This window comes from Xenopus laevis, chromosome 4L (assembly GCF_017654675.1).
Source record: "Xenopus laevis strain J_2021 chromosome 4L, Xenopus_laevis_v10.1, whole genome shotgun sequence".
Classification (NCBI taxonomy): Eukaryota; Metazoa; Chordata; class Amphibia; order Anura; family Pipidae; genus Xenopus; species Xenopus laevis.
The window spans coordinates 22,876,287-22,901,333 of NC_054377.1; the positions used below are offsets into that span (position 1 = coordinate 22,876,287).

Genomic DNA, 25,047 nt, shown 5'->3' on the forward strand with positions numbered 1-25,047 from the left:
CTCAGCAGCATATAGTCTATTAATTTGTACATTATAATTTTAATTTATTACTAATATTATAACCACAAAGGTTCGAGCAACAGGTGACCATTTGCAAACTCAAAGTGCAGGCCATAAATTGTGCTAGCTACAGAAATCTTGTGATTATATTATTCTTGAATAATATCTTGATACCCCATTAGGACTAGGCACCTATCAACATTCCCAAATAAAACAAATCTGAATATATTTGGCACCCTATAGATCTGAGGTCCCCAACCTTTTTTACCTATAAAAAAGTTGAAGAGTAACATAAGCACACAAAAAGTTCCTGGGGGTGCAAAATATGGCCTGTGATTGGCCATTGTGGACTGGCAGACTACAAGAGGCTCTGTTTGGCAGTACAACTGTTTTTTATGCAACTAAAAGTTGCCTTGAAGCCAGGAATTAAAAAATAACCACCTATTTTGAAGCCACTAGGAGCAACATCCAATGGATTGGTGAGTAATGTTGCTCTTTAGCCACTGTTTGGGGATCACTTCTTTAGAGCCAACCAAGCAACACACTGATCTGCCGTTGCTACACCAGGATTCATTTCCAATATCATCCACTTTTCCTTTTGCGTCTGTCATGAAAGTGGTAGGTGGCAGGAATGCACTTTTAAACATGGTCAGAGATTCCGGCAATTACCCAGTGAGGTACGACTCCACCAGTTGCTGAAACATTATTCCCCTTATTCAAAAAATAACATATTTATGATAAATCTCTGTAAATTACCTCTGTTCAATGAGAACTCAGAGCGGCATTCATGCTTGGAAAGCTGTGGGTTTTTCTAAAGCTATTATCTCTGTGAAGAAGCAGCAAAATGTGTGTATCTCCCAGGCTCAGGTATAACCATGATATTGGAGATAGTGCTGTGCCATTATACAGCGGCAGAAGGCAGCTCGGCTGAACAGCAGTGTCCCACTTCAAAATGCACCATCTGAGATGGAGATAAGAGGAATCAAGTAGCAAACACTCCAGGCTGGATACAAATAAATACATGAAATACATGCTGGAGGAAACATTAGCAACCTGCTAGCCTTGGCAATAATCCAGGGTTGCTGCTGTTCTTTGTTAACATGGCTTCATCAAGGAAAGCAATCCCTTTTGTAAAGCCAATGGGTTGGTGCGCTGTTCTCTTGATAAGGCAAGTAAAAGCCTCTCTCCAATGATAATTGCTCACTGGCAACACAGAACTTATACACATAGTTGTGTACATACTTAATGCACAATTACAGTACCCATTGTCAGATCCGCTGAGATTGCAGCAACAACCCTGTTAATAGTATCCTGCTAATTTTCCACATGTGCATTGCACAGAATTACACTGACAACCAGCTTGCTAAATAGTATTTATTCAGTGTCGCTCTTTGGTATCTTGGGATGTTTATCATGTAATAAACAAACAACTATTCTGAGTGTTATATCCACTTGTGCTCTGTTATGTGAGCAGGAACTCCAGAGCTCCAGACATACAGCAAATAGACAAGTGGTGTATACCAAACAAGGCGATTGCATTCACAGAAAACTTAATAGCGAGGAAAAACCTCTGAATTGCCACTATTCTGGTTGGACAGTCCCAATGCGACTCAGATCAAATTATCAGACATGAGTCCTTTATATTGCAAGAAAAGAAAAAAAAAAGACTGCAATCAAGTTTTTCTTAGCACACTGTGTTTTGTAGAGACTAGGGATGTGCTGTATTCCAGATTCAGTTTTGGATTTGGCTGAATCCAAGCTATTTTTATCAGGATTCGGTTGAATCCAAGAGCCTAGACAAAACAAATCTGAACCTGTTCACCAGCTTTTCTGGTGCAGAGGAAGAGTTCAGACTTGGTTCAGTATTTGACTGAATCCGTACCTAAGGATTCAGTCAATTGTTGAACAGCAGGGTAACTAAAAAGTCGGCTATTTTGCTCTACTGCGCCTGCATCTGCCCCGGGAAATTTGAAGAAAGAAGAAGCTGGAAGACGATCGCTCCGTAGTGCTCACTGGAAGAACCCCGGGCCGGTGCAGTTTTCTGCTGATAGGAGCATCGGCCCGGGGTTTCAGGTAAGTAAATACAATCACTTGGGGGTGCCTAACATTGGCACCCCCAAGTGGAAGAAGACTTTCCTTCTACTTTAAAGGGATTCTGTCATGATTTTTATGATGTAGTTTTTATTTCTAGATTACACTGCAAAAAATTCACTCTACCTTGTAGAATTTCATTCCTAACCCAACAAGGGTATTTTTCTTAGTTGTTATATTGGTGTGTAGGCAGCCAACTCAGGTCATTTTGTCTTGTCATGTGCTTTCAGAAAGTCAGTGCTGCACTATGGAACTGCTTTCTGCCAGGCTGTTGTTTCTCCTACTCAATGTAACTGTCAGAGTCGCAGTGGGATTTTTACTATTGAGTGCTGTTCTTATATCTACCCGGGAGCTGTTATCTGTTTACCTTCCCATTGTTCTGCTAATGGGCTGCTGGGGGGAAGGGAGGGGGTTAAATCACTCCAACTTGCAGTGCAGCAGTAAAGAGTGACTGAAGTTTTTCAGAGCACAAGTCACATGACTGGGGGCACCTGGGAAACTGACAATATGTCTAGCCCTATGTCAGATCTCAAAATTAAATATCAAAAAACAGATTTCGGTGCAGAAGTCTGCTGGAGCAGCACTACTAACTGATGCACTAACTAACATGTTTTCCCATGACAGTATCCCTTTAATAAGATACTGACACCAGAAATTAAAATCTTTTTTACATCTATGATAATATTGCCTCTGAAAGCAACTTATAACTTTGCCATAAAGTATTTGTTTTTACATTATCTGCCTGGTGCTCCATGTTCCTGTATGAGGGGGCTTCCATATTTGTGCAGCAGGAGTCCGTTCGCATTAGAAACTCCAAATGACAGGCTGAGATGGGGCAGTCAGGTTGGCAAAACAGTCAGGTTTAGAAACTTCAATTAACAATTACTAACAAAAACAAACCTCTCAGCAAAAAATATCAACATAGCTTTTAGGTAACTTTTAATGTACATTCACATTTTAAAAAGTAGTTTTTTGGTGTCATTGTTAAAGAGGTTGTTCACCATTAAGTTAACTTTTAGTATGCTATAGAGGGCAATATTCTGAAACAATTTGCAATTGGTTTTCATTTTTTATTATTTATCGTTTTTGAGTTATTTAGCTTTTTATTCAGCAGCTCTCCAGTTTGCAATTTCAGCCATCTGGTTGCTATGATTTAAACTACCCTAGCAACTATGCATTGATTTGAATGAGAGAGTGGAATATAAATAGAAGAGGGCCTGAAAAGAAAGAGGAGTAATACAAAATAGCAATAACAATACATGTGTAGCCTTACAGAGCATTTGTTTTTAGATGGGGTCAGTGACCCCCATTTGAAAACTGGAAAGAGTCAGAACTAAAATGCAAATAATTCAGAAACTAGAAAAAATAAACATTGAAGACAAATTGAAAAGTTGCTTAGAATTGGGCATTCTATAACATACTAAAAGTTAACTTAAAGGTGAACCACCCCTTTAAAGGAATTGTTCAGTCTGAAAATAAAAACTGGGTAAATAGACAGCCCATGCAAAATAAAAAATGTTTCTAATATAGTTAGTTAGCCAAAAATGTAATGTATAAAGGCTGTAGTGACTGGATATCTAACTTAATAGCCAGAAACACTACTTCCTGCTTTTCAGCTCTCTTGGTTTCCACAGATTGGTTACCAGGCAGTAACCAATCAGTGACTTAAGGGAGGGCCACATGGGTCATAACTGTTGCTTTTGAATCTGAGCTGAATGCTGAGGATCAATTGCAAACTCACTGAACAGTTATGTCCCATGTGGGTCCCCTTCAAGTCGCTGACTAACACAGAGTTAGAGAGCTGAAAAGCAGGAAGTTGTTTCTGTTCTGTTAGACATCCAGTCACTCCAGCCTTTATACATTACATTTGTGGATAACTAACTATATTAGAAACATTTTTTATTTTGCATGGGCTGTCTATTTATCCAGTTTTTATTTTCGCTCATGACTACACACAGATAATGAGAAATATAAGCAGACAGATAGATCAGCTGGCAGCAGCGCACTAAGAGTTGCAAAATCCAGAGATGTGTAGCATGCCCACCATTGTTCAAATCATTGGTACCACATAAATAGGAATGTGATCAGCTGATTTACAGAGGAATCTACAACACCCTGTAATCTTGCTGTCACTGCACCAGGGAGCTGAAGAACAGACTTTGCAGAATTTCCTTACCCCACTGACAGCTTATGAATGTGCTTTTTCACGCCCAGCGCTGGCCATTAATTAGCATGCCACATGGAAGCCCATTTCCCTGTAAAAAAGAAACTTCCGAGGGACTTATTAAAAAAATCATCATTTCATGTGTGCTGCATTCTTTACTAGCATACGGTTATCACACTACTGCCCCCTTTTATTAGATCTATTTTATTTTCTGCACACTTTAATAATATTGGGATTCGTTATCCAGAAACACGCTTTCCAGAAAGCTCCAAATTACGGAAAGGTTGTCTCCCATAGGCTTTGGTGCCCTCTTAGAACAGGTATGGGATCTGTTATTTGGAAACCCGTTATCCAGAAAGCTCCCAATTACATAATGGCCATCTTCCCATAGACTCAATTTTATCTAAATAATCCAAATTTTCTTTTCAAAACAGTACCTTGTACTTGATCCAAACTTAGATATAATTAATCCTTTGGAAGCAAAACCAGCCTATTGGGTGTATTTAACGTTTACATGATTTTCTAGTAGACTTACAGGGGATCCGTCACCCAAACAAATAATTCCAAATCCTATTTTATCATGTTAGTCAAGCAAAATAAACTTCAATTACACTGTGAAAATTATTTCAATCTTGTTTCCTTCTGTGAATTAATAATAATAGCAAGCAGGCAGGAGCCATTTTGTGGACACTGTTATTAAGACAAGCCTTGCATCATTTCAAAATCTTGTTTGTGCACCAGAATGGGGGACCTGATGTCCATCCCCATGTACTAATTACACTATTAAACGGTGAAGAGAACTGGGGGATAGGATAGTGGGGAGAGCAGTGACATATAGGAAGTGCTGAATGGAAAGTGAAAGTAATTGCCTGCCCCACCTCTATGCCTAAGTCAATATTTGATTAACAGCTGAGATTTTTAAATGAATTTACAAGAGCTATGAATGCTTAAATAAAAAAAAAAAATAATTTGGGTGTCATGTTTGATTTGAAAAGGACATTTTTTGTGTCCTTTTCTGCTGGGTATGGACACGCTCCTATGATTTTTATAGGAGTTTATCAGTATCGCTTTAAGGTATGAAGATCCAAATTACAAAAAGATACGTTATCCGGAAAACCCCAGGTGCCGAGCATTCTGGATAACAGGTCCCATACCTGTAATATGAAAAATGGCCCTTGAGCTAGTGATAAAGGGGTTGTAGTGGGCAACATTTTTTTTTTTTAGCTAACCGTTTAACTTAAAGGGGTGGTTCACATTTAAGGTAACTTTTATTATGTTAAAGAACGGCCAATTCTAAGCAACTTTTCAATTGGTTTTCATTTTTATAGTTTTATAGTTATTTGCCTTTTTCTTCTGACTCTTTGCAGCTTTCAAATGGGTGTCGCTGACTCCCTTCTAAAGAACAAATGCTCTGTAAGGCTACAAATGTACTGTTACTTTTGATTACTGATCCTTCTATTCAGGCCCTCTACTATTCATATTCCAGTCTCAATGTATGGTTGCTAGGATAATTTGGACGCTAGTTGCCAGATTGCTTAAGATGCAAATTGAAGAGCTGTTGAATAAAAAGCTAAATAACTGAAAAACCTTCAATAATAAAAAATGAAAACCAATTGCAAATTATCTCAGACTATCACTCGCTACATCATACTTAAAGTTATCTCAAAGGTGAACAACCCCTTTAAGCGGCGATTGAACCAAACAAGTCTGAATCCACAACCTTAGAGGTTTATATTTCATATATTTATTGTGAGATCCTGTAATCAGCGTGAAAAAATGGCCTGTCTGCAACCTAATTCAGATGTCCAAGCAATCTATTTTCTAATCTAATACAAACAGAAAGGAAACAGGTTTCAACGCTTTCTATGTTTTACCTGCTAATTAAACTGTTGGCCCAGAAAATTAGAAATTGACTGGGTAACAAAAAAATTCACATCTACAGATACAAAAACAAAACTGGCCTTTTGCAATGATGTCATTAACATTACAAGTAAGCCAGCAATCCTTCCTAAACTGACAACATTAGATATTAAAACTACCTGAGAGAGTTACACATTCAAAGTTAACCCAACACTCTGGACAGGACAGCCCACAAAAAATAAAAATAAGATACAAGATGAACATACAACTAGGCTGGTAGGTTAACATCCTTGACTATTTGGGGATAAACATAATAGCCCATAGGCACCCCATGATTGAGCTATTCTCTAAAGCAGATTTGTCCAGTGTGCCTGTACACCAGATGTGGCCCTCCACAAAACGTTTATGTACCCCAGTGTGTTCAAGGGCTCCTCAGACTTTTTATGACATCATAATTTAAATATAATCCGACCCAACTCCAAGAACCCATCTTCAACAATGCTTTAGCACGGTTCCAAGATAAAAATATGAAAGTTTAAAACTTCATATTTTCCCCAACTATAAACCCAAAGTTGTAATCAGACCATCACAAAGTCTTTAAAATCAGACCATCTATGGAAAATGAATCCAATTCAACCGAGTGCACCAAAACCTATAAGAAAAATTCTACCAATCGCAATCCGACAGGAACACCAAAAATGATCATTATTATTATTAAACATTTTTAGGGCAGCAAAAAAAAAAAAAAAAAAAAGAGATGTCATATAGGGTAAGGACACCATGAGAAATGATCTTTCCTTCAAGCGGGGGAGAAAAGTATGTGATAAAAAATGTGCAAATTAAGTAGAAACATTGTTAAATAAATTAGAGATGGTATTTAACAGCAGAGAAACAGAAACCCTGTTTGGAGAAACCATGGCCGAATATGAATAATACTTCACATATTGGATATAGGATAACGTATCCAACCTTCTAAGCAATATATTACAGACTCATCAGACCACAAAGGTTGGGCATATTACCCATAACGCCATCACCATCATTGTACAGATCTTAATGATGCCCAGCATGTTGACAACTAGTGAAAGGTACAAATGATAAATGTCTGTAATATCAACAGTTTTCATGATCTCCCCTTTTTAACACACCACCCCTATTGAGGATACTTAATCTCCCCTATTCCTTCTTTCTTCCTTTTGTAAAATCTTTTTTTAAAAAAATGAAAAAAGAATGCCAATGTTAACTTCTAATGCCAAACACTTCCCCTGCCCAAACAGGGAATATAAACAAGTCTTTATGATAAAGAGTACAGGTATGGGCATACCTCCCAACATTTTGGAAATAAAAAGAGGGACAAAAACATGTGCAATGCTTATTTTTGTGTGGCCAACCTGACATTTTACAAAATTTGTCAGGTTACAAAAGTTTGAACATTTTTTTCCAGTTATTACAGTTTTGCTAATGAAGGTGAATTGCCCTTTAAGCTGTGAGTCTAACTTTTCCGAAGGGACCACCTTATCTAAATTGTTACAATTACTTATCTCAAAATTGTTACAAAGTATCTTAGTTGCACCTGGTGGCTGTTCTGGGCTCTCTGCCAAAAGCCAATTAAGTTAGAAACTTTGTTTCTTTTTCTGTCTGTTCAGTACAGAGAAAGTAGAGACTTTTCAGTACAAACAGGGGACTGCGGGTTGAGCTGTCAAAAGCGGGACTGTCCCGCTGAAAACGGGACAGTTGTGAGGTATGGGTATGGGACCTGTTATCCAGAATGCTCGGGACCTGGGGTTCTTTCCATTTGGATCTTCATACCTTACGTCTGCTAGGAAATCATTTAAACATTAAAAAAACCCAATAGGCTGATTTTGCTTTAAATAAGGATTAATTATATCTTAGTTTGGATGAAGTACAAGCTGCTGTTTAAATATTACAGAGGAAAAAGGAAATCATTTTTAAAAGTTTTAATTATTTTCTTAAAATGTCTAAGGGAGATGACCTTTCTGTAATTCAGATAATTTCTGGATAACGGGTTTCCAGATAACGGATCCCATACCTGTTTTTGAAAGCACAAACCATGTTATAAAAGTAGCTATACATAAATTTATGTTTTTATAAGAATTATTTTACTTGAAGATCCAGCTCCCTTTATTTACTTGTTTTTAACTCGAATACCAGCTTGACTTACAAAAAAGGAAACATTTCTGTTCCTTTACATGCTTTAATAAGGACTGCCCTATCCAGTCAACTGTGAGAGACAAGAAAATAGCAAGGCAGAAATTCCAACATAAAAAATCTATATTTGTGCCACATTCAGAGACATTTTATTCTTGGGATTTTCTTTTTCCCACACGCTTGTTTTTTCAAAAACGATTACCCTAAACCAGAGCTACTAAGAAAAATAAATCTGCCCGTTAGAGTCTGGGCTGCTCCGGCCATGAGGCAAGGTGAGAACTTTGCCTCAGGCGGCACGGAACGGGCAGTTACCAGGGGTGGCAAAAAGCAAAAAGAGCTGAATTTCCATTTTTTAAAACGTAATTTTGGCTGTGCTAGTGCAGTGAAATGTGCCTGCTTAGAATGATGCTATCTTAGGGCTGGAATTATGACTTGTGGACATATTTGTCATAGGGGAGAAGAAAAGGTGTTATTTATAAACACAGGGCAGATTTAAACCTGGGCAATAACCCATGGCAACCAATAAGAATTTGCCTTCATTTTCCTGTTGCTGGCTGAAAAAAAGCTAAACACTGATTGATCCATGTGCAATTTTTTCCAGTATTTATAAATAAGCCCCAAATGCTCATGAAAAAAACAACATTGGTGCCATTAGCCATAAACCCTCCGTGAAACTTTACAGTTGAACATTTATACAAGGATTTTATTCCTATTCTGAGCAGTGGGAAAGCCAATAAATCTGATCATCAGTTCACTGAGAAGCCTTCTGTATAATGAGCTGTTCCTTATCTCAAAAGCTACAGTTTAGGGAGATGGCAGACACCTGAGCTAAATCTCCAGCATGGACAAAACATAAAGGGTCAGGCCACACAGGGCGTTTTAAAGAAATTTGGTCGCCTGGCGACTAATCGCCGGCTAAAATGAAAAACCGCCGGCGCTAATCACATACGGCAGTTCATTTTCCGAAGTCGCCCGACGAGTTGCCTCACGAGGAAACTTCGGGCAACGAATCGCTGCGTGTGATTAGTGCCTTTTTGCGTTTTTTTTGTTCATTTTAGCCGACGCAGAGTCAGGGAAGGCGTTTGGGGAAATTGGTCACCGCAAAAACTACGCCCTATGTGGATTTAAAGGAGAAGGAAAGGCAAAAATCATGCACTACCTCCCTCTAAAGTACTTACATTGATGACCTTAATCACTATATTTTCTGCTCAGCAATCCGAATACAAAAGCATAAAATCGTGTTTGATGTTCTGCTCTGCTTCAGAACAACACGGTGGCCATCTTGCTTATGGATTAGACAGAGGCTTCCTTCACCTCTCTGCGCATGTGCGGGAAAAAAAACTTCCCCTCACCCCAGGAGCACATCACACATGACTTGGTGGTCAGTTACAGGCAGAAAGGCAGCGAGTGCGCACAATTTAATAGGCGAGCTGCCTACAGTAAATGCTGATTTAAAAAATGCGCAAGCGCTCAAAGTTGCCATGTAGCTGTTACCTTCAATAATAAAAAAACAAACGATCAAGCGTCTCCATAGATACGAGGCACTGCCGCGGTGATTGATGGGGGCGTGTCCAGGCGTCAATGATGACACGCGCATAGCTGATTTGCATGCTCAGCCTCTGAAGCATGCGCAACAGACTAGAATTTGGCCCAACGCGACTCAAGGCTGCCTCGGGCAGCAGGGAGGAAGCTGCCTGCAAATTCTGTGACGTCACAGGAGCCCTAAGCTACATTCTAATCAGATAGCAGTTCCTGCTACTAGACACCAGGGAGACAGCATTTACCGGTACTATGTTCTGTAAGTAATTAGTATACCAGCCTTGTGATAGAACTTTACTTAGGATTTAGCTTTCCTTCTCCTTTAAAGAGCTGGGGACATTTTTATCAGTATTGCTTTAAGGACAGAGACACACGCTGCTATTTTGGGAGATTAGTTGACCAGCGACAAATCTCTTCTTCTTCGGGCGACTAACCTCCCTGAACTGCCTTCCCTTGGGCTAGAATTTAAATCGCCAGCGGTATGGCACTTGGATCGCTTCAGTTTCCGAAGTCGGCCAACGTTGTCTCACAACGAATTGCTACGAGTGCCAACCCGCCCGTGATTTAGATTCTAGCTGGTGGAAAGGCTTTTCGGGGAGATTAGTCATCCACCGGCCAGGTGGCAACTCTAGTACGGATTGCTGTGTGCCAGTCCCCTCTAAACATTTTTTTTTTGTGGGGAGCCTGGCACACAGATAGTACTCCACTGTGCAAAATTTTTATGAATCGATTAATTAACCTATTATCAACAGCCCCCATCAATCACCGCGCTTTACCCTGACTTGTGTCTCAAAACAAACATGGTGCGGTGAGTGAGACTGAGGGGTTGTAAATAAAGCCGCAAGCTGTGTATAAATTGCACTAATGACCTTATAACTGCTGGAGAATATCAGTAGTGCAACATCATGACACATTTCTTAAAATGTACATCAGGAGCTTTGCAACCCCCTCTCCCCACACAGCTGAAATACGATCTAAAGACACGGGAATCTGTCGTTTAGAAACGGCTCAAAAGACACAAATTGGACCTCGCTGGTTCCGGTTTTTGAAAAAAAACTTCAAACGCTACTGATCTCTAGCCACTGGCTGATCAGTTAGCTGTACATTTATTTACATATGGTTGTACATTTATTACATACAGACAGTATGACCCCATGGAGTGGAGTAGAAAATGTCTTACCAGGTTTGTGGCAAGAAACTCTTGCAACGTATTGACCCAAACAGCCAAGTGCCTATCAAACAGGAGCTTTCAAGCGTTTTATGAAGTTAACAAAGCAAAAATATTTCTTCCGATTAATCTGGAAAGCTAGGCACATGCTACATAAAAAGTGACAATCTGGGGATTTGGAAAGAAAACATGCCTTGTGTATAAATAATTACAGTGGTATTTAATGCTACCGAGCCACAGAAAGGAAGGGAACGGATAAGGGGGATTTTCTATAGAATGTTAGGCGCATAACTCCCTTTGATCCTCTTGATTTATCTTCCTGACATTACAGCTCAGAGTCAAAAGACACTACATAGTCATCATCTGTAAAAAGTGAGACAGGAGATCTATCACAACAGCATGTAATCTGTTGCTAAAGGCAGCCAGCCCAGGAGCTTAACACTTTCACTGCAATTAGTGCTCCCTTTTGTGCCATACGTACCCTCCATCAATTACCTATACATAGTATGAAGTCCTTGGGTGGGTAATGGATAATGCAGGATACCTATAAAAACAAAAGCATACAACACATGGGGTGCTGTTTCTATTTTCTACTGTTTTTCTACAAATTTTCACATTAGCAGCTCAGTGGGTCTGAATATGCCTGTAAGGTGATATATTTTCCTGCAGCAGATTCAGCTCCTGCTGAGCATGTTCCCCACGAGTCGAGCACAGAGCAACTGTTACAGCCAGTACTTTAGTTGCTGGTATTTCTCAGATGCTACTAATAAAAGAGCAAGGGAAATGAAACTATAGTAGAACTCTGATTCTATGTGTTCCAGGGGACCGCATTAAAATGACATAAATGCCAGGAAAATCAAAAATCTGGGATAAAACAAAAAATGCAGTTTACCTGTGTGCGACCAGGAAAAATGGTATGCATTTTTGGAAAACATAAACCCAGGCGCGGAAAATCTGGGTTCAGCTGTATTTGTTATAAAACCTCAGAAAAAATAAATGCCAATATCTTGTCTGTTGCAAACAGGGATTTCCCAAACTTTATTCCATGGTGCTCTTGAACACTTCGCAATGAGCAAACGTTTCGGGACCCCATGGCCCTTCCTCAGTGATGATGTCCACTGAGGAAGGGCCATACGATCCCAAAACGTTTGATTACTGTGAAGTGCTCAAGAGCAACATGGAATAAATTTTGGGAAATCCCTGTTTGCAGCAGACAAGGTATTATTGGCATTCCTTTTTTTCGATTGCATAATTGCTGGCGGATGGCTAGGCTAGTGCCTTTACCTAAACCCCTTAATTGGACTGTGATTTGTTATAAAACCTCACATTTATACAGATAGAAAATATAACTAACTGTAATGAGAAAAAGTCATTATTTCTGGTGTAATATAAAATATGTGTTGTGAAAACACACACAAGATTCTCTGTGACAGCATTGTGCTGGTTTCAGGTGAGAATTTCATTGAAATTGCCTTTGAGGGAGTTCTCACACAACACTGGCTAAAATGGGAGGGAGAGTAGGGTATTTCTGGTGCATAGATGTCAAAACGTCAAAAAGTCATCAAACTTACAGAGAATGAATTTGAGAGCAATTCTTACAGCGGTCTTCTGCCGAGGATAACTCAGAATAACAGAAAGGGGGTCTGAACTGCATAACGAATAAACTTTGAAAGCAAGTTGGTTAAGCTAAGTGGCTAAAGTCCTGTGGGATAAATAAATCAAAATATTTTTATATCAGGCAAGTGTAAAAAAAAAATACTGTGTTTACCGTTTACGTTTTTAAGCAAGGGTGGGGCATGAGCCTTTGGATTCCTACTCGGCAGCCTGGCCCTGTTAAAGGATAAGTAAACCTTTAAAATAAGTAAAAACTGATGAGGGGGCTATTCTAAGCACCTTTGTAATTTACATTCATTATTTAATTTGTTTTAATTTTATATAAGATATTAAGGGTTACATCTACTGTTAATATGAATGAATTTTGTTACAACAGCACCACCTGCTGGTCAGTTTCCCACCATTCTGACCACCAAGTAGTCAAGAAAGTTGTCAGGAAAAAGTAAGAGGCTGATGTTCTTCTGTTAAGGAATACAATTAGAAACATTTATTGCATTTTTCCTAAGCAGAAGAACATCAGAGCAGCCTCTTTCTTTCTCCTGACAACTTCCTTGACTACTTGATGGTCAGAATGGTGGGAAACTGACCAGCAGGTTGCGCTGTTGTATCAAAATGTATTCATATTAAATGTACATGTATCTTGGAATAAAAACAAATTAAATAATGAATGTAAATTACAAAGGTGCCCCCTCATCAGTTTTACATTCACTTATTTTAAAGGTTTACTTATCTTTTAAATTGACATATTAGATATGTTTTAACAATATTTTGTTTATGTAAAATTATTTCCTTTTTCACTGTAATAATAAAACAGTACCTTGTACTTGATCCAACCTAAGATATAATTAATCCTTATTGGAAGCAAAACCAGCCTATTTGGTTTATTTAATGTTTACATGATTTTCTAGCAGACTTAAGGTATTAAGATTCAAATTAAGGAAAACGCCAGGTCCCGGGCATTCTGGATAACATCCCATACCTGTATTTTACTATCAGGTACAGTACACACCTATACAGATTTAATTAAACTTGATTGCCCTATTTTGTTTATGTAATTAATCAGCAAAAAAGTTCAGCTTGTAGTCAAGGCAGAGATATATTCACAGTCATAATGTAATGTATTAGCAGTTTGTTTGTCTCTGAGATGTCCATGCTTCTGAAATGTATGTTGTGTTGGGCTATAATGAGGTTATGTGCTATATTTGTCATGGAATTCCAAGGTCAATGCTCTTGTATTAAAGAAGGTTGAGACCCACGAAAGTTATGAGTATGTTTAGCACATGCATGTTTACATGCTTGCTGTCAATGCACTCAAGGATTTAGAAGCCTTATCAATATATATATACATTTTAGTACATTTTTAGGAATGGTGTACGTAGCCACACGTCCAGAATTTAAAAGGTTGTTGCCCCACCCATATGTTTCTAAGTCTCCCAGCATTCACCAGCATATTCCATGGATAAAGAATGATGAGATCTGTATCACAGTAACCACACAGAGATGGAATCTTAAAGCAAGACTGTTTTCCATGCCCTCCAGCACCAGTGCCCAAATGATGTGAGGATCGCCAATCAAATGCCTCCCTGTTTACAACTGACTCTTCTTCTTTTCTTTCAAAACTTTTTTTAATTGATCATCCATACAGTATTTGCATTCGTCAAAACTTAAAGGGCATGTTAAAGCAAAAAAATAAAACCTATCTCCAGACTCTAAAACCTGACTGTATGCAGTGAAATTCTCCCTTCATTTACTGCTGTGGATCGGAATTGTCATACAGTCCCTAATTGCTCTGCAGGGAAACAATCATACTTATGAACAGCAGGGGGAGCCCCAGCTTGACCTCCCAGCCACGCAGAACTCAAGCAGCTTTGTTTGTTTCCCTGTAGAGCAGTCGGCGACTGTGTAGAGATTTGTATTGGATTTTATTTTTGCCTTTACATCCCCTTTACTGTTTCCAACTCCAGCTGCAGGGACAAAGTTTATGGAGCCAGATTTAAACAGATAAACTGGGATTCTATTTGGAGGATTATTTTGCAGCAGCATAATAGATATGTGGGAAGAAAAGCGGAGCTCACCCTTCCATGCTGTGCAACGTCTCCTTGCCTGTCGCTGCTCTCGCGGGAATCCGGCAACTTCAATCCGGAATTCTCTCACTCTCAGAGTAACCCGCAGTCCGGCGCTGACAAAAGGTATCCACTGAGTCGCTGCTGTATTGATTTGACGGCTTTTATAGAAGTGCCAGTTTGGAAGACACGAAATGCGTTAGTTCTATTAATCTCACCCACTGTTAATGTCACAAAGTGTTGGTTAATAAAAGCCGTCAAATCAATACAGCAGCGACTCAGTGGATATCTTTTGCCAGCGCCAGACTGCGGGTTATTCTGAGAGTGAGAACGTTTTATTAAACAATACAAAAACTATAAAATCCACATTTGATTACATGACAACACAAGACCCAGTGCAGTCTGCCTATTCTGATTATTAGTCAGTCTTGCTGTATCGGCTTCTGGCCGACTTGCGCTGTTTTGATAATTTATGATGATCCCCAAGCAGCCCAGATCACACTGAGCATGTTCACAGTCTTGGTCTTGCAAAGATGTTTAACCAAACTTCAAGATGGTGACCCACAGTGGCCAACTTCGAAAGCATAAAACATTTGTTTGATTAGGCTTGTGTGCAGTAAGTTCATGTTTATGTTTAGTATACAAAATACAACATTTCTAGCCTTATTCTATTTTAGACTTTACTTCCCCTTTAATAATATTTATTTTACATTTTACTTTCAGCTTTCAGATGCTCTCCTGCGCAGAGGGGAGCACTTATGTTACAGACATCTTTACTGTATAGAAGTATTTTACAATGTTTCCACTTACAATTATACATTGCAACAAAATGATTCAGGAGGGGAATCTACTGCATATAACAAAAAAAATGATCAATTTAACTTTTGTGTCCATCATCGTGTGTTCTTTTATCTGTATTTATTATTCTCTCCTTAAGTAGATGTTTAGGTTATTTAGGGTTCCTTTATAAATTTGATTTAGGATTACAGCCCTCTATACCGATTCTCCACATTGAAATTGCACTATTGTTCTGTTTTTATGAGAATGTTAAATATTTTCTATAAGTTAGTCCTATTGCAGTGTAGCATATGTTAACCAAGGTGCCCAAATTTTAGCACTGGTATATACGTGTCTGTGGTAATACTCAACAATCTCTCCATAAACATTATCCAGTTCGTTTTAAGACAAAACATAATTAAAGGGAATTAACTTTTTTTTTCCCCAAGAGGCAGCTATAGTTTGTTTTGCTGCTATAAAGATAAATTGTATCAGTTTTCATTGACTCTTCTTCTTTTCAAAGAATTGTTGCAGAAAGTATTCATTTTTTTCAAGCTCTAAAAACCAACACCTAAACTAGTGTAATTTAGCACCCATGGTAGTAAATTAGTCCCATTATAGTTTGATTACAGTATATACTGGCAAACATAATCACATGTAAATATCAACGATTGATTGAACAACAAGACTGACAACACCGAGAAGACTGGCATAATGCTAGTAGGGATGAATCTCATAGGGAGTTTCTCTTGCATTTGTAATTAAGTTTAGGATGCCTATTTTAAAGTGGTAGGGGCAGGGGTGCTGCTGTTGAGAAACTCGTCTCAAGCAGCAGCAGCCCCCCAAGTTACCAAAGCCACTCCTGGTAACTTTAAGAGCCAAATTTCCGGTTATTAAACCGGAAATTTGGTTCTACTACTGCAGAGATGTAATGTCGCTGTTTGCAACAGCGATGCAGCCGCCTCAGATGGTATAGGGCAGAGTATCACCTCTAGTGAGCAAACTATTATAAGGGAGGGTTTACTTCCCCTTTAAACACACTACTCTTGTGTTCAATTGCATCTCCTTCCTGACAGCAGGTGCTGCTAGGGGGACATTTAGATACCCTGTGACTGCAACAGGCATAAGTAAACATATAGGAAACATATTCATGAATGATTTCAAGTAATTGGGATATATCAGTTAGTTGGGATCATTTTTACCAAAGGGGTGCTAGAGCAGAGGCACACAGCATGTTGCACCAGACACAGGATTAAAACTGAGGAAGACTCCCTCTTTAAAATATTATTGATATTATTATTAATAATAACAATAAATACATTTGCACTGGGCAATCAATGTCATAGAAACTTTGATAAAAGAACAAACAATATAGTATATTGAGTAACTTGATGGCGATACAACATGTCTGCAACTTTTTGGCCTGTGTATGGGGCCCTTGGGTGAGAATGTCCAATCAATGGCTTTCTGAAAATCGCCCAATAACCAGCGAATGCGCCAGCAAGGTTTATCTTTAAAATAAAAAAATCTGAACTATTTAGACCATGCCCCAATCCACTTTTTGAGGTCCCAATAGAGGAGTAGATTTTCAGTGAATTGTACTTGGCAATATAGGGACATTGCCGGTTCACAAATGTATAAAGAATTTTATATATATATTTACACACACAAAATGGCTAATGCCTTTGCTATTTTTAAAGCTGAACTGGCTTACAGTATCCAGTTACAGGACTTGGATGGGTAGGTTCCTGGTTCCTAGATGGGAATAGACCACTAAAGAATTCCTTTGCAGCCTCAGCCTTCCCAGATTTGCTGGGCGCCTTCCAGAATCTCTTAAAACAGACCGCGCTTTGATTACATAAGAGCTGTGCTCTTTCTTTTTATTGTAAGAAGAAAGCTCATTATAAGCAGAAATGTGACGGCTGCTGCAAAGAGGGAGGAAGAGGAGTAAACAAGGGAATAATATAAACACATCTTTGCACCAACAGAAACAGGGCTGTGTTTAGCTTGACTATACAGAAACTGTCAGACCAGAAACTGTTTAGACTATAATGTACTCTAAGCAATTACACATAGCAGCCAATAACAATCTATTGCAAGGGGAAGTTAGTATTTTACTTATATAGCACTTTACAGAGTCTGTTTGAGTCCCTATGGGTGCAGAAGCCTCCCAGAGTACTAACTCTATTGCTCTGCTCTGGATGCTCTACTAAATACCCTCAGCCTGACTCTCACCCCAAGCCTAGAGCTGTAATTCAGGATATTCTGCACCGTCCATTCCATTCAGCAAGCAAAGAACCTCAAGGTGCCTCCCTTCTTAAAGACTAAGGACACCTGATATCCCTGGCCAATAAGAAATTCCAGGGCATGTGTTAAAAGAACAGTAACATCAAAAAATGAAAGTGTTTTAAAGTAATAAAAAAATAGTGCAGTGTTGCTCTGCACTGGTAAAACTGCTGTATTTGTTTCAGAAACACTACTATGGTTTATATAAATAAGCTGCTGTGTAGCAATGGGGACAGCCATTCAAAGGAGAAAAGGCTCAGGTTGCACAGCAGATAAGCTCTGTCGAACATAATGGTGTTATCTGTTATCCACTATTTAACTTGTGCCATATAGCCTTTTTTCAATTTCAGCCATTGCTACACAGCAGCTTGTTCATATGAACTTTAGTAGTGTTTCTGAAGCAAACACATTAGACTTACCAGTGCACGGCAAAACAACATGATATTTTACTACTTTAAAACAATTAAATTTTTTGGTGTTACTGTTCCTTTAACATAGAAAGGGGAACAGCCCCCCCCCCCCCACACCGCCCATCCAGCTCTGAACAGACAGAGACAAATGCTGGGGTTAACCTTTAAAGGAGAAGGAATGGCGCTCTTTACTTTGGGGGACCAAAAGTTACGCACCCCCCAAGTGAGTGCATATACTTACGAGGTGAGGTTAAGTATTAGGGATGCACTGAATTCAGGATTCGTTTCGGGATTCTGCATTTTTCAACAGGATTCGAATTCGGCCAAATTCTTCTGCCGGGCTGAACCGAATCCTAATTTGTAAAAAATGTTCCACCTTCCCACCCCTAATTTGCATATGCAAATTAAGATTTGGATCTGGTTCGGTATTCAGCCAAATCTTGGAAGGATTCAGGGGGTTTGGCCGAAATCCAAAATAGTGGATTTGGTGCATCCCTATTAAGTATATTTAATCACTTGGGGTGCCTAACTTTTGGCACCCCCAATTAAATATACTTTTCCTTCTCTTTTAAGAGGACTTCTCTAAGTAAAAACCTTTATCTTTACATTTTGTTATACAAAAATTGACATCAAAACCCAGATCCACTCTATCAACACAGTTCTGCCCTTAATCCAACCCACAAGTTCCACCTATTCAGGGCTGTCCCACCTAAATCTGCACAATTGGGTGGTGAGTGGGTGGCGTGGCACAAAACAACACCTAGGAAGTGGAGGGGTCTCTGGATGGACACCCCTAGAGCAATTGTAGTCTGCATTACATATGCCGAAGCACTGCTTTGCCTAACTGCCCTTCAGAAAGGGAACCTCTTGCTACTTCTTTCTGCAGGCACTTGTGGAACCACATGTCTAACAGTAATTTCCGCGAAGATATTCACTACATCTTTCCTTTATATGGACTTTCTTCCAATAATTAATGTCTTCAGGAAAGCCCTGTGGTACCAAAGCCGGATCACTGAAAATTAATTTTTAATCTGTAAAAAGTAATAAGCACTCATACAATACACTATGAGGCGAGATTCATGCATAGCCCTTACCCGAATACCTGGCTGGGATGGGTAAATAACAAAAGATCAAAAGATAATACAATTATTCCAAGTCATTTCTTTTATTACTATTTCCATCTAAAGTGACACTGTTTTCTTGCAACATCTCTTTTCTGAAATTTTTACTACACAACCAAACTGGATGATCAACAGATGGGCCCCTAATAAGCCTTTGGAGGTGTTGAACATTATCAGGTATGGCTGGTACACGCATGGGATCTGTTATCCGGAAACCCGTTATCCAGTAAGCTCCAAATTATAGACTCCATTTTACCTAAACAATCCAATTTGTTTACTTAATCCCAAATAAGATATCATTAATCCTTATTGGGAGCAAAACCAGCCTATTGGGTTTATTTAATATTTACATGATTTTCTAGTAGACTTAAGGTAGGAACATTCAAATTACAGAAAGATCCATTATGCAGAAAATCATAGCATTCTGGATAATAGGTCCCATACCTGTATACCCGTTATCACATTAGTGAACTCGCAGGCTTCATAGGATAGGCATGAACTTACACAGTGACCCATTTGTGTGTGGCCAAATTAGATAATCTCTGACTAATCAGTAGGAAAAAAAAGAAATAGAATATCGTGCAGAACATCACGTTACTATTCATATTCATTTACAGGAATTCAATGAACATATTGATGTATTATCAGTAGGCACCTGCAGTAAAATATGCAGTATATATATAACTATGCTCTTATTTAAACAAGGAACATTTATTTTACACACCATCTGGCTTGCCTTCACCTCTTAACACATCTCACTGTATCTTGCCAGAGCATCTGGCACTTATGAGCAAACATAAATGCTGCACATATGATCACTCTCACCCCTTCCATGAGTAAAAGCTCATCATTCAGATAAGATAAACTGATGCGGACAGGTGTCAAAATGTTTATTTTGTGCCTAGGTCTTTTTTTAATGAGTTCAACACAAAAGCATTTTATAATAACGTTCCCTTGGGGAATAAGATAGCTAATTTCCAGATATTTGCTTTTATGATTAGCAGATGACACGGATATTGCAGGTGGCAGAAATCAAAGCTTTTGGCCAACCTTTGTTCCATACCTACTCCCTGCATTGCAACTGATTGAATTCACAAAAGTGTTGGTAAGGACACGGCTCTTAAAGTGTCTGTCCAGTGACATAACTATAGATACTTTAGAAGCAGACTGGACCCCTTTCCCCTGACCCCAATGGGGTCTGATTCCTCTAAAGCCGCTCAACGACCTGTAAAATTGTGTGCCTGACGGGACAGTCCTGGTATTGACAGGTCAACCCGCAGTCCCAGATTGTTACTGAAATAACCTGAATTTCTCCTTGATCTCCTGCTCTGAACAGCCAGAAAAAGATAAAAAGTTTCTAACTTAATTGGCTTTTGGCAGAGAGCCCAGAACAGCCACCAGGTCCACTTGGATACTTTTTTTAATAATTTAATATAAGCAAAGAAGCAATTGTAACATTTTAAGATAAGCAGGTCTCTTGGGGAAACTGACTCGCAGCTTAAAGGGCAATTTACCTTCATTAGCAAAACTGTAAAAACACATAAAAACAACTTTCAGAACCTGCCAAATTTTGTAAGATGAACATGGTAATTAGGGGGTATGGCCACGAAAATGGGCATGGCAAAAATTGGCACGCTATGCATGGCAAATCTTTTTGTCGCTCTTTCTATTTTTAAAAATGTTGGGAGGTATGTGAACGCACGCACCAGGATGGAGGGAGCTGTTACTGTGCGAACTGAAGTTATTGTGCTTGTTGGATGCTGGGCCCCTCGGAAGAATTTTTATCAGGAGTGTCCGGTGCCGTCTTTTACATACGCTGTGTCTGTCGTCTAATTGTAAAAATGTTGTAAATACGACTAATTCACAGAAAGTTTTATGGAATTGTCGTAATGCTGCCAAACTGTATACATGGCAAAAAAAGGTAATTCTTCCACTGTGAAAATGTTGTTTATGTGCCAAAAATTGTTCTACAGACTAAAGCCACATTAACCGACATTTTTACCTGATATTTTTATTATGAAATTTTGGGGGAAAAATGTTGTGGGTACAACTTATTCTCAAAAAGGTTGCAGATATGAAACAAAAATAGCCACATCCAATTTTTAACAACATTTTTTGAAAAATTCTGGTAGAGGCAGTGAACAGAAAATTTTCTGTTAATAAGTTGGTGAAAATACATAATTTTTATACAACACTTTCTTTACTGACATATTTGTGAATTACCCCCCATTGTGTTTGATATCATACTGTCCCAGTTTTCACGGGACAGTCCCGATTTTGACAGCTCAACCCGCAGTCCCGGATTTTTACTGAAATGTCCCAACTTTCTCTTTGATCTCCTGCACTAAACAGCCAGAAAAAGATACAAAGTTTCTAACTTAATTGGCTTTTGGCAGAGAGCATAGAATATTAGACACATTTGTTACAATTTAAGATAAGCAAAGAAGATCAGCAGGTCTCTTGGGGAAACTGACTTGCATCTTAAAGGACAATTCACCTTCATTAGCAAAACTGTAATAACACATAAAAACCACAGAAATGTGTTCAAACTTTCATAAGTTGGCAAATTTTGTAAAATGAACATGATAATTAGGGGGTGTTGTCAAAAAATTTTCACTGCGCTACACGCAGCAAATCTTTTTGTCCCTCTTTCTATTTCCAAAATTTTGGGAGGTATGTGATATGTTAATTAAATTGTGAAACATGTTTTTAAAAAATAACCTTCCAATACAATCCTATGTAAAGCCCTTTCCCTCTTCCTCATTCCTGCCTAAAGCAGGACACATAGGGTTAAAAAAGGTTTTCTATGTAGTTAGCCAAAAATATAACCTTATAAAGGCTGGAGTGAACAGATGTTTAACAGAACAGAACACTCCTTCCTCCTTTGCATCTCTATAACCTGTTATTCACTTATCGACCCACATAGTACATAAGTGAACAGTTATGTCCCGTATAGTGGAACTTGACATTATAATAATGTTCATTAGACGGCTTCCGGCAATGCAAATATTAATTCTGCATTGCACAGTTTTAAGACCAGCTTGAAGTTGGCATCATTATTTTTTCTGAAATATAACTGCGTTTTCACGATGTCATGGTCTATATTCGTGCATCTGATGCAACAGGCCAATAACTATTATAGCTATTCCCCCTGCTGTTCACTAGCTGTATGCCTGCCAATGTTATGCATTACATGTTAATATCTTCCTGTACTTGCCCTAAATATCCCGTAGTCTCGAATACCTACTAAAGCTTTCAGGTTGAAGACCCTCTACATTAACATGAAAGTGCAGAACTATTAACAATCAGCTTCAGTTGTGCCACACTTGTGATAGTTACACTTCTACAAGTGCAGCCTCTGCGCTTTTTATTATCATTTCAACAAAACACAATTACAGCAAAATCATAACATTCTTAACGTACCTCTCGCACTGGATGTTGTGTCTCCTCCAACACTATTTCCCCTGGCACATCAAAGACAGAAAGTCACTTCCAGGCTCGGCTCAGATTGTCAGAGAGCGAAATGTTGAAGATTTCTTTATCCACCGGGTCTGACAGATCTTGTCGGGAACTCAAATCTGAAATGCAAAATATGCGAAGGAAGGAGAGAAGCTCAGATTTCAGGCTAAATCCAAAATGCAGAGAGCAAAGTAACACCATCTGCACTGGTCTCTAAGAGAATGTTGTTTTTAACTGCACAGACTCCTCTCATTCGCACAAGGGCAGAGCCCTTTAGGACGTAAAGTTGAGTGACAGATGAGAAGGAAAAGCTTCAGTATATGGATGAATACAGTACATGTACACAGACCAATAGGAGGTGTTACAGAAGATATAGGTTAATCTACAGCCCTCCAGCTAGAAATTCCTGGATGCTGGGAGCTGTAAATCAACAAGAGCAGGAGGGATACAGGTTATTCTTTCCTGAGATACAGGTGACAATCACACCAATCCCTTCTATGGGTAAGGTAACACCTGGAGATTCGGGGAGATTTAGTCGCCCGGGGACTAATCGCCTCTTCTTTGGGGCGACTAATCTCCTGAACTGCTTCCCCCTCTTCTGCCTGCCATAATGAAAAATGCCTGCGACATGGCACTCGCGGAGCTTCATTTTCCGAAGTCGCCCGAAGTTGCCTCACGAGGAAACTCTGGGCAACTTCAGAAAACGTAGCGACGCGAGTGCCATGCCACAGGCATTTTTTCATTATGGCAGGCAGAAGACAGGGGGAAGCAGTTCGGGGAAATTAGTCGCAGGCACTTCCACCTAAGGAACATATCCAAAATACGATCATTTATCACCCAAGATGCTGCCAAAATTCTTATTCACTCTCTCATCATATCCCATTTAGACTACTGTACCTCTCTTTTAATTGGCCTTCCCCTTCAGAGACTGTCACCTCTCCAGTCCATAATGAACACTGCTGCAAGGCTCATACACCTCAGCAACCGCTCCTCCTCTGCCTTGCCATTCTGTCAATCCCTGCACTGGCTTCCGTTACCTTTCAGAAACAAATTCAAATTAATGACACTGACTTTCAAAGCACTTCATAACTGTGCCCCACCCTACATCTCTATATACTCACCCAACCGCTTACTACGCTCCTCTACTGACCTGCTACTCAACTCTTCTCTCATTACCTCCTCACATGCTCGCATTCAAGACTTTGCAAGGGCTGCACTCCTCCTCTGGAACTCTCTCCCACTCCCCTCTCTGTCCGACTTTCTCCCAACCTTTCTGCTTTCAAAGAAATCTCTTAAAACGTACTTCTTTCGAGAAGCCTACCCTCACTCTGTTTAACTACCAAACGCAACACCACATACAATTCCACATTTCTCACCCACTTAATTTGATCTTGCCCACTCCCACACCTTGTGTATAACTCCCTTCCCTTTAGAGTGTATGCCTATGCATAGGCATTCTGTACCGATATTGATTGTGATGTATGTACTCCACATGTTCTATGTATATAATTCATGTGATTTAGTTGTATAATCACATTTACTTTACAGTGCTACGCAATATGTTTGCGCTATATAAATACATGTTAATAATAAAAAACATTTTTCCCACCTTTTCCTTTCCTGCCCCTAATTTGCCTATACAAATTTGGATTTGGATTTGGTTCGGTATTCGGCCAAATTTTTCACAAAGGATTCGGGGATTCGCCGAATAGTAACATCAAAAACAGAAAGTGTTTTAAAGTAAAACAAATTTAATGCAGTGTTGCCCTGGTGTGTTTGCTTCAGAAACAATTACTATTGTTTATATAAAAAAGCTGCTGTGTAGCAATGGAGGCAGCCATTCAAAGGAGAAAATGGTCAGGTTGCACAGCAGATAAGCTCTGTAGAACATAATGGGGTTATCTGTTATCCACTATTTAACCTGTGCCATATAGTCTTTTTTCAATTTCCGCCATTGCTACACAGCAGCTTACCATAGTAGTGTTTCTGAAGCAAACACATCAGTTTTACTAGTGCAGGGCAACACTACATGATATTTTCATTACTTTAAAAATTTCATTTTTTGGTGTTACTGTTCCTTTAAATCTGCCAAAAATAATTTAAACATGAAATAAACCCAATAGGATTGTTTTGCCACCACTATGCAGTGTAGTTACCATCAAGTACTGTTTTATTTTTTAAAGAGAAAAAGGAAATCATTTTTTACAACTTTTGAACTATTTGATTATAATTGAGTCTACAGAAGATGGCCTTCTCGTAATTTGGAGCTCTCTGGATAACAGGTTTCCAGATAACAGATCCCATACTTGTAATAATTTCAATACTA

General features: G+C 39.0%; 1 protein-coding gene across 5 annotated transcripts in view; it reads right to left on the reverse strand.

Annotated features, from left to right (window-relative positions):
* LOC108713861 (tetraspanin-4) overlaps window positions 1–25,047 on the reverse strand; it is a 374,746-nt gene that overhangs the window by 339,257 nt on the left and 10,442 nt on the right. For 4 of the 5 annotated variants that reach the window (XM_041589969.1, XM_041589965.1, XM_018257529.2 and 1 more), the window contains exon 2: window positions 22,686–22,840. The gene's annotated coding sequence lies outside the window, so the exon portion shown is untranslated. Of the gene's footprint in view, window positions 1–22,685; window positions 22,841–23,618; window positions 23,677–25,047 lie in introns of those variants that run through there. The other variant, XM_041589966.1, reaches the window with a different exon arrangement.